A 10,501-nucleotide genomic window follows, 5' to 3' on the forward strand; every position below is an offset into this window, starting at 1 on the left:
GAACTCATGAATGCGTAACACAAAGATGTATCCACAGGATCCTGGCCCTGAAATAGGATTACATTCCAGATAAGATGCAAAACAGCACAGAAGACCCCAGGAACATCTGACAGTAGATAAGTAAAAGTAATCTAGGCCCTTGCTTCTCACAGTACTGTCTATGGTCTGGCAGCATAGGTATCACCAGGCAGTTTACCAGAATTGCAGAATCCCACGCCCTACCCCAGACCTACTAAATCTGCATTTTAACAAGGTCCCCAGGGGATCTGTTTGCATACTAAATTTTAAAAAGCAGATATTTCCACTGATCTCAGCGTCAAGTGTGAAAGTCTGGGCTTGAGGTCACCCAAGCTCCCTCTCGTAGTTCCCTCCCTCACGTGCTGCCTCTAGCCTGAGTGCTGTCTGCACTCCTCAGGGCCTTTTCTAGGCTGCTCCCCAGGGGGACATGGTCCTTAAGGCTGAAAGCACAAGGACACTCACTAGGCAAGAGCGGCCCAGTGAAGGGAAAGCCTACAGGAGGGGCTGGAGTAGGAAAGGGCACGGTCAGCAGGAAGGGTTTGTGGACTGCTGGGAGTAGAGCCAGGCTGCTGCCATGGGAGACGGGCAACAGAAAAGTCAGGGGAAATAACAAAGAAAATGTCATTGAACTGAAGATTGTCATTGGTGAATTTTGAGAGAGGTTCTAGTAGAAGATGGGAGAGAAAACCTGATTTTAAAAGGAGTGGAGGGAAAGATGTGGAGATTCTGGCCATAACCCCTTCCCAGGAAATTTGGCATAAAAGGCAAAGGAGAACCAGGATGATAGCCAAGAAGACGCTGGGTCAGTTGAAAGGGCCTGTGCACATCTTCAGTCAGAACCAGCGGGTGCAGAAACAACTGTATTGAAGTGAGTGGGTTTTGCATATATAAACTGCTAAGTATGGGTCTCTTATCAGAAGGAATAAACTCTTTCTTTTCCTTGTCCTGTCAAATAAAAGGAGGCTGGAGACACTAATAAATCACCCCAGGGACCTTGTTAGTGTCAGCAGCCTGCCTTCTCTTCCACACTCCCAGCTGTGAAGACTCTTGCAGCCTGAACTCTGCATTCCACTTGGCAAGGTAACAAACTGCAAGAGGACCCTGGAGGATAAAGGATCACTTCCCCAAACCCCCCTGCAGCCAGGTACTAATGTAAGGATATATATTTCTTTTTTTTAATTGAAGTATATTTAATATGCAATCTTACATGTTTCAAGTATACAACAAAATGGTTCAACAGTTACCCACATTATTAAATCCTCACTTCAACTAGTGCAGTATCTGTCAGCATAGAAAGATGTTGAGAATTTTTGTGCCCCTTTATCCCCCTACACCTCCGCACCCACCCACCCAACCCATCCCCATGGTAACCATCAGCAGTCACTTCTTGGTGTCTCTAAGTCTACAGATATTTTGTTCATTTTGTTTTGTTTTTAGACTCCACAAATAAATTAAATCACATGGTAGTTGTCTTTCTCCACCTGGCTTATTTCACTGAGCATAATACCCTCTAGGTCTATCCATGTTGTCACAAATGGCAGGATTTCTTTTATTTTTTATGGTTGAATAATATTCCATCATGGATATGTACCGTATCTTCTTTATTCATCTACTGATGGACAGTTTGGTTGCTTCCATATCTTGGCTATTGTAAATAATGTGGAATAAACATAGGGATGCATTTGTCTTTTTCAAATCAGAGATTTTATTTTCTTTGGGTAAATTTCTAAAGTTGAATTACTATGTTTTCTGGTATTTCTATTTTTAGTTTTTTGAGGAACCTCCACACTGCTTTCCACCGTGGCTGTACCAGTTGACATTCCACCAGCAGCGTAGGAGGGGTCCCTTTTTCCACATCCTCTCCAACATTTGTCATTTCTTGTCTTTTGGATAGTGGCCGTCCTAACTGGTGTGAGGTGATATCTCACTGTGGTTTTGATTTTCATTTCCCTGATGATTAGCGATGTGGAGCATTTTTTCATGTGCCTATTGGCCATCTATATTTCTTCTTTGGAAAAATGTTTGTTCAGGTCTTCTGCCCATTTTTTAATCAGGTTATTTGTTTTTTTGGTGTTGAGGTATATGAGCTCTTTATATATAATCTTGGATGCTAACTCCTTATTGGATAAATCATTTACAAATATATTCTCCCACACTGCAGGCTGCCTTTTTGTTCTGTTGATGGTGCCCTTTGCTGTACAGAAGCTTTTTAGTTTGATGTAGTCCTACTTGTTCATTTTTTATTTTGGGGAGATGCATCCAGTAAAGATATATTTCTGACGCTTTGTCCTCTTTATATATATTAGAAGTTTAAAACATCTTGGAATGCAGACATGAACTATAAAGAAAGCAGGATTTGGGGTTCTTGTCAGCAGAAAACACACACACACACACACACACACTTGTAGTCTGATCTCATTTGGAAAGCCGGTTATGAATGAGCATGGTTTCCCGGGTAAGACATTCTCTCTTCCTTCCCTCCCAAGCAAGTCTGACCTCATCTGTCACTTTCAGTGCTGTGGAGGATTAGACTGAGGCTGCGAACCGCCTGAGACTTGTCCGACAAAGAGGCTCTGGATATGGAGCGAGGAGGGAGGGAAGCTGAGCGGTTTTGGGTCTCAGGGCAGTTAGCTGATGAGCGGTTACAGCGAGGAGGAGAACAGGAGTGGGAGAGGAGTGGACTGACAGGGAAGGCAGGAGAGACAGATGTCTGTGTTGATTTTCAAGAGAAACACAAGACGAAAATAAACTCAGATTCAGAAAACAGGAAGAATGTGAGAAGTAGGAGAAGGTAACGGGCTGAGAACGGCAGTGTGTCTGATAACGCGCAGCACCATCCCCGGCAGAGTCCCTCTAACATGGGGAAGACGCACAGGAGCTAACAGCTCCATGCGGCAGTAGGACCGTTCTCTGGTAAAGCTGTAAGAGAGCTTTACAAAGCAACATCATTACTGGGCCTCCATCACAGTTTTCTGAAAGGATAAGATGAAGCCCTAACTTAGTCATTGCATGCTGAGACCACCCAGAGACAAAATCCAGCTCAGAGCTCAAAATTCCTGCAGTCTGTTTGCTTGTGGTCCTCATTAGCTGACACTATTTCTAAAAACAAACGGATCATCTCCTCCTCGCAGATTCCCTGGCAAACCCTTTCCCCACTACTACCTGCATCCAGTGCCTTCTGGCTTTTGTCTGCTCCTTCCAAAGTTCCTGCTCAGACACCAGGGCTGCAGACGTTAGCCTCACCTCACCCACACCTCCCCATCTTGCCACGTAAAGCTTATAGCATAGCATTACCTTGGCAGTGTAACTTGTTTCCATTCTTGCTTTCTAGTTCCCGCGGTCACCTTCTTCATTCTTGACTTCAAGCCCTTATTACTCCAGGCTGCTGTGGCCTTTCCCTCAGCCCTCCTTTCCCCCAGCCCTGTCTTACAACTAATAGGTTACTCACATCATTTTGGTGATGTTATCTGTCTCTGACTCAAAAGCCTCTAATGACTTCCCGTGTCCTCTATGAACTCTCCCTGCAATTTAGCCTTTCATTCAACCATCCTCTATTGTCTACTCTGTGCTAGGCACTGGGTACAAACATGAGTACAGAGCTTGATGTCCAGTGGGAGGCGGATGGAAAAACTCAGTACAATTCAGGCTTAACACATGGTGATAAAGAAATACTGATAAGGTGTGCTTAACACAGACAGAGGGTCAGAAACCTTCCTCTTTGGGGAAGAGGAGGTTATTTTCCCAATAAGTCGCAAAAGGCAAATTGGAGTTAGTGCAGTGGCAAGTAAAAGGAAAAGCATTCCAGACAGATAGAGCTGCATGTGCAAAGGCCCTGGGGCCAGAGGGCCCGGTAGTATCTGGGCATTGCAAATGTCTGGCTGCAGAACCGGTGTGGAGTGGGACGTGCCACCAATGATTTGCAGAGGTCAGACTACAAGAGGGTAGGCATGCCATGCTAGGGGATCTGGTTTCATCTTGAAAGGTGTGGGTGATGCAATGGAGGCTTTTAGGCAGGGTGGGACCCAATCAGATTTACATTTAGATCCATCAGTGGCTGTAGTGTGGAGACAGGACAAGGAATGGGAGAATAAGAAAGACTAGAGGCAGTGGGAGGCAGGGCCAGTTAGAGACCTGTTCAGTAATGTAGTTGAGAAATCACAGGGGCCAATAGCAATAGCGGCAATTGCCTTATTTTGTTATTTATGTTCATGTTTTTTAGTTTCCTGAGACTCCTCTCTCCCTTCTCCACCGGATTGTAAATTTTTTGAAGATATGTGCTAGACCTTAGTTTTATCTATGTAGAGGCCTTTCTGTGCCAGGATCTGCACTGATATCAGTTGAACCAGAGAAAGTGGGGAAAAAACATGGGACTAGCCTCAAAGCAGTAGGCAGGAGGGAACTCATAGCCAAAAGAGAGAGAGGAATGTGAGCTCTCTTTCACTCGGACCCCACACTTTCTGCAGCCCAGCTGGGTTCTCACTCCAGTTTCTGGGAAGCAAATTCTGAGTCACCTCTTTCTTCCTAAATTCTGTTCCCTCACAGGATTTGGAGGCTGTCTGGGTATTGGATTAGGGAGGGTAGCAGTGCCATCTGATTCTTCCCCTTCCCCCCCTAGACAAAGAACAGTGGTGTTGACAATGGCTAGGCAAAAAGAATGTAGCCCAACAGAGCCGTCCGCCTTGCTTCCACCAAGGGTAGAATTACACTTGGAAAGTGGGCAGAGGGTGGTGAAATTAGCCTTGAGAAGCTGGGTGGGAAGGGGGCTTGAGGCAGGCACACATTCTCTCAGGCAATGTGTCGAGTCGAATCGCTTAAGCCGCCTCTCTGGTTACCTGGCTGTCTTGTAGGTAATTGCTTGTTTACTCACTTCCAGTTCCAGGCTGTTGGACTCCCACTGCTCTGGGAGATGTGGGCTTCCCGACCCCCCTTCTCCCCACTCTGCTGTATTGAACCCACTGGGAAGGAACAAAGACCAGAGTTCAAGTTCTAATGAGGTCTCCAGTGAGGGAGAGGGGATAGTCTTCATTTGGTTCCAGGCAGAGAGCTGTTAAAATCCCAGAACCAGCCCTTAAATTGGCAGTTGGCCTGGTGCTCAGAATGCATACCCCTGGGAGCTGGGCAGGCCTCTGGAGCCAGGCTGCTGGCACAGGGGCCTGAAGTGCAAGTAGCCCTACTGGGCTCATTTCTTCCCCAACTACAATTTCCCCTCTGCCCCCAGGGAAGGCATATGAGTGCTTGGATTTAATAAGTCCCTAGAAGTCAGAGCAGATTAAACATGTGATAAACAAAAGTTTGCAACTTGTATTCAAAAAGAAAACAGTAGAAAAGCGAATCCTCATATTTGACTATAACTGGTAAGAGCTTGAACTAATACTCCCGGGAGAGGACAAATAGATGTTTATCCCTTCATTAATGAAGGTCCTTATCTGTATTCAATCCTCGAGGGATGATCATGGATTAGTTTAAGTAAGACTTTGTGCCTGCGGAGACCAGCAAGCAATTCTGTCAAAACATTGACATTTTGCTAGTAAAAGCCATAGGTATGCAATTCATATCTGCTAATTAAAGCACATTATTGCTTAGTTACAAGTCGGTAGGGCTGCAATAAACTAACCTTCCGGAGACTCCCAGGTCAAACAAACAAAGATAATTTACATAGAATGTAAATATGAACCTAATTGAAGAGTTTACTGTTGCTTCTCCTTAGGGATATTAGGTCCTTTTGGACTCAGCCTTGATCTCTGTTCAAGTTCAGTTCCCTACTTTGGCCAGAGCCCTGGGGAGGCCATGAGAGGCCTTGGGCAGGAGGAAGAAGAGCAGTATCTCCAGTGCCCTCTGGGGCATCTCTGCTCCTTCCTTCTCTACTCTGTGCCTTGTCTCAGCAAGACTGTGGCTCTCTCCAAAGCCATGTTTTCACAGGTTTCTCTGTCTGGACCCCTTCCCCCACATACCTGCTGGACCAGTTAACCTTTGCAGACACTTCTTGCTGCATTTATTTGTTCACATGTTCCTTTTCCTCCCCAGATTTTGCCCTCCCTGCCTCTAAATCACGTTCATCTTTCTATGCCCATAATCTAGACCAGAACCTAGCACACGGTAAGTCTTGAGCACTAGTTGGCTAGCTGTTGTCTGGGGAGACTCAAATCTTGGTTTGGCCATTCCGAATCTGTATGACTTTTAGCAAGTCACTTAATTTTGAGTTTTAGCTCCTTCATTTTTATGTAAATCCTGCCAGTTCCAACTCACACGCTTACAAATTAAAAATGAGACGACTTTGGAAGTGCTGAATAAAACACCAGGTGGTGAAGGTGGCAGGAGGGGTGCTCAGCTCCAGGCGAAGACATATTTGTCTTAGTCTTCTCAGGCTGCCATAACAAAATACCACAGACTGGAGGACTTAAACAAAAGAAATGAATTTTCTCACAGTTGTGGAGGATGGAAGTCTGAGATCAGGGTGCCTGCATGGTTGGGTTCTAGTGAGGGCTTTCCTCCTGGAAACGCAGGGACCTTCAAACCCAGGGACCTTCTCGTTATGTCCTCACTTGGTGGCACTGGTGGGAAGAATTCTCTTTTCCTCTTCTAATAAGGCTACTGTCCTTTTGACCTCCCTTTAATTACCTCCTAAAAGCTCCATCTCCAGATATAGTCACTTTGGGATTTAGGACTTAATATATGAACTGAGCTGCGGATAGAGACACAATGTGGTCCATAGCAACAGTAATAATAAAGGAGATTCAACAGCACATAGCACCCTTCTGTCCCGCCCTCATGCCCCCTAACTTGCAGATCCAGAACCACCCTGTGTCCAAGCACCCATTTCTTGCTTTGCTCTCTAGACAACGGATGTCTTTCTGGTCCTGTGTCAACATTTATTGTTTTAAACTCCCTCTTACTGGGGCTGCTGCTCTTCTGGGCTTGGGTTTTGGTGCCTGTATATGGAGTGTGTAGTAGTTGAAGTTGTCTTTTAAGCTAAGAAGTAAAAAGTCATCTAGTGTTTTAATGTCGAGCTGAGCCAAGGATACAGGAGTGACCCTGGAAAAACAACAGAATTTCTGACTGAATTTCTTTCCCCATTCAGAGGAGACTGGAAAGATATCTGGAGAAATACCAGCAAAGTCTTGGGAAAGCATTTTGTAGCTACAGTATAGGAATCATGACATCATGACTTGTATACCAATTTATAGATATCCCAGTAACTAAAGTTATTTGTGTGGCATATCCTATGGTTTATGAAGAATATTCCATTTATTATCTCACATTCACAACAACCATTTCACAGATGAGGAAACTTAGGCCTATAAGGACTGGCAAGTCTCATGCCTAGGTCCTGTCCTCCAACTGTATAGCCCCCACTCTTTCCACCAGGGTAATCCCACTGTAACACTTCAAAGACAACACAGGGCTCTAAGAACTATCAAAGTCTTACTCTTTATGCTCCTCTACTATGACCATAGATAGCTGAGACTCTTGTTTTATTTGCCCCATGTGAATTTTTTCGGCCTGCCCTGGAATTTAACGGACTTTGAAGTAGAAAAAATAGATATGGTATGAGGTGACATTTTAGAGGAAAGGATTTTACAAATGCAAAATATTACTATGTTCATTTGATTAGGGACCAAATTTCAAGGAAACCTTAAGACTTTCTTAGTCTATTCCTTGGGGTACCCTGCCCACCCAGGACAACTGAATGAGGGAGGCAATATCTGGTTTTAATCATACAGTCACTTAATATTAATTAGTCCAGAACATTCTATGTGCCGGGGTCTCTGCCCTACAGGAGCTCACATTCCAAGTAAGTCAGGAGTAGACTCTGCCCCTGGAGAGGGCGGTATAAATAGAAGGCTATGCGGTCTGTCTTTTCCTTCCTTCTCCCCTCCCCCCAGTTTGGTGGGTCATGAAGTCTCAATCCTGACCCCATCACCCTAGAAGCTGGAGACTATTTTGGGGGTCTGCAGTACTCCCTCCTCACACACCCACACACAAAACACCCGAGGGTCCAGCACTGTCGGAATCTCTGGGGTCAGAGTGGGGTAGCGGTAATTCCAGTATGGAAGAAACAAGGACCTTTTTTTACGGGGTGTTGTGAACTTGGAGGTGGGGGGCGGTCCCTGGAACGCACGACGACCCTGGCTCCTAACGCCAAGGGTTGGGTAAAGGGCCCTCAGGCAGGAGAGGGCTTTATTTTCCGGGTCCCCTTTCATCTGGCCTCGCAGGCCGCGAACCCCCCGACAAGGTCCCCTCCCTTCCCGGAGGAAGGGCGGGATGATCTGGGGAGGGTTTCGAGGGGCCGGGAGGCCAGACGGGACCAGGGCAGGCTCCGCGGAGCCCAGGCGCCCGAGCGGGCGCTCCCGCAGCGTCGCCGCCGCGCAGCTTCCTCCCCCGCTGCCGCCTTTCCGGGCAGGGCGGACGGGGGGAGGGAGGCTTCCTGCGCCGGGCCCCTCGCGGCCGCGCCCCGGAGCCTGCCGGGAGGGACCGGCGGGGCCCCCGTCCGGCGGGGTTGGCTCTCCTCCCGAGCGCCGCGGCCGCCGTTGCCAGGGTTACCGGGCCGACTCGGGAAGGGGGAGCCGGCGTGGTAGGGGCCTGCGGACCGGCGCGCAGCGGGCAGGGCGGGGGCGGGAGGCGCTGCCTGGTCGCCATGGGAACGGCGCCGCTATTTCCAACCTCCCGGCAGTGCCAGTGGCGCGACGCCAGGGCGCGAGGGTATTGCAGGACAGCGGCAATCTGCCGCGGCCCGGGACGTTACAATGCGTCCCTTCTGTAGTGCGGGCCCGCCGGCCAGAGGCGCAGCTAAGCGGAGGGGCCAGAGGGCCCCCCGCGCATCGCGCCTCGTCTCTGGCGCTCCTGAGTCGGGAGTTGGTTGCCTGCGCACCTCCGGCTGCACGTGCTGCCCCTGCCACATTGCCTTATTTTTTTGTGCTCTCACCTCCTGTTTGGCCCTCCCTCCAAAGCTTTGCCTTAGAAAACGACTCCATTTGACATTGCCCCTCTCCCACTGTCACCTCCTTTGGTAGTTATTTGCTGTAAGGGCGACTGCCTGCTGCCCTTTCCTCATATTTTTCAGCTCTGCCTATCCTTTTCTATTGTCCACTCCCCTTCCTGTCAGAATCCACTTTGTCCTGAGCCTCTTCAGAACTTCCAGAAACCCTCTTGACATCTCTGACTCTTTCTTGGTTTCTTTACACTTTGTCTCAGAGGCCTGTGGACAGCAAGGATGCAAATGGTTACCTAGATTGAGTCCCCTTTGTATCTAGCTGACATGTCCCTTTTTGCAACCCTGATATCTCATTATTTGGGGGCCGTGGGTGGGGCTGTAGGCAAGAGTGTGGGGCGTCAGCTGCTGCCATCAGCAGGCGTTTTGTTTGTAAGCTTAAGTAAAGGAAACTTCTGGGAACTGGCCAGGAGACCCTTGAAATGCAAAATGAGGAGTAAACCCCACTTGTATTCCATCTCTGCTTGGTCACCCTTTGCTTCAGTGCATATACCAGCTGCCTCTTCCCACCTCTAGACCCCCTTCACCCCTGCCCCCGCCACCCTCAAAATCACATTGTTCATTCCTTTGGCACCAGCCCCAGCAGAGGAAAGGGCAGGTCCTCCTCTACAGGAAGGAAGGTGGGGCAGAGTAACTCCTGCCGGAAGGGAAGGAAAAAGGAGGGAAGGAAGGAAGTGGCCAACAGAAGAAGGTGGAATCCGGTGGGAGGGCTTTGCATTGTTTTCATTTCTTTCCTCTTTAGCTCTGCAAAGTCAAGCCCAAGGCCATCCCAGAACCAAGGTTCTGCTGCCATCTCGCAGAACCCCCCATCTCTCAGAACCCCAGCTGAGACTGCCTGCTTGAGCCTGTGGGGGGGGGGGGACAGTCAGATGTTTTGGTGGACATATTTAAGGGAGGTGGGCAAAGTTCAGTGTGTGCTGCAGACTGTAAGCACCTATATTTTAAATGTGTCCATTTCCTTTTCTTTTCTGCCCAATAAACTCAGCTTTTATTTTTTTCCGTAAAAAGCCCCAGGCTAGAACTATGCCTCAGGTAAAGAAAATGTGTATCTCGATTTCTTGAGGACTTTCCTTATAGTCTGTCATACTTCACATTTACTTAGGGCTTTATTGTTTTTAAAGATCTGCTGCTTAATGCTACCTCATCTCAACACTATTATTACCCCTACCTCATCCTTTTCACCCACTAACTTTAAAACTCAGCATTTTGAGGAATGAATATTCATCAGTGTTGCGCTCCACTCATCTGGCCTAGGCCCAAATCGTAGGTTCCAGGAACATAGACATGGAAGTGCTTGGTCCGTGCTAGGCCTATGGTTACCGCAAATGTTTAGCTATAGACTAAAGGAGGCTTGTCATGTGACTATTCTTTACATATTCTGTCTTTGCCTCTCCATTCACTTAATGCCTAGAAAACTACCAGCTGGGTTTTTGGCTCTACTGGTAGCATCTTGTTCTTTGAAAGTCTCAGAATGAAAAAAATGGATTTGTGCTT

Source organism: Manis javanica, chromosome 11 (assembly GCF_040802235.1).
Source record: "Manis javanica isolate MJ-LG chromosome 11, MJ_LKY, whole genome shotgun sequence".
Taxonomy (NCBI): Eukaryota; Metazoa; Chordata; class Mammalia; order Pholidota; family Manidae; genus Manis; species Manis javanica.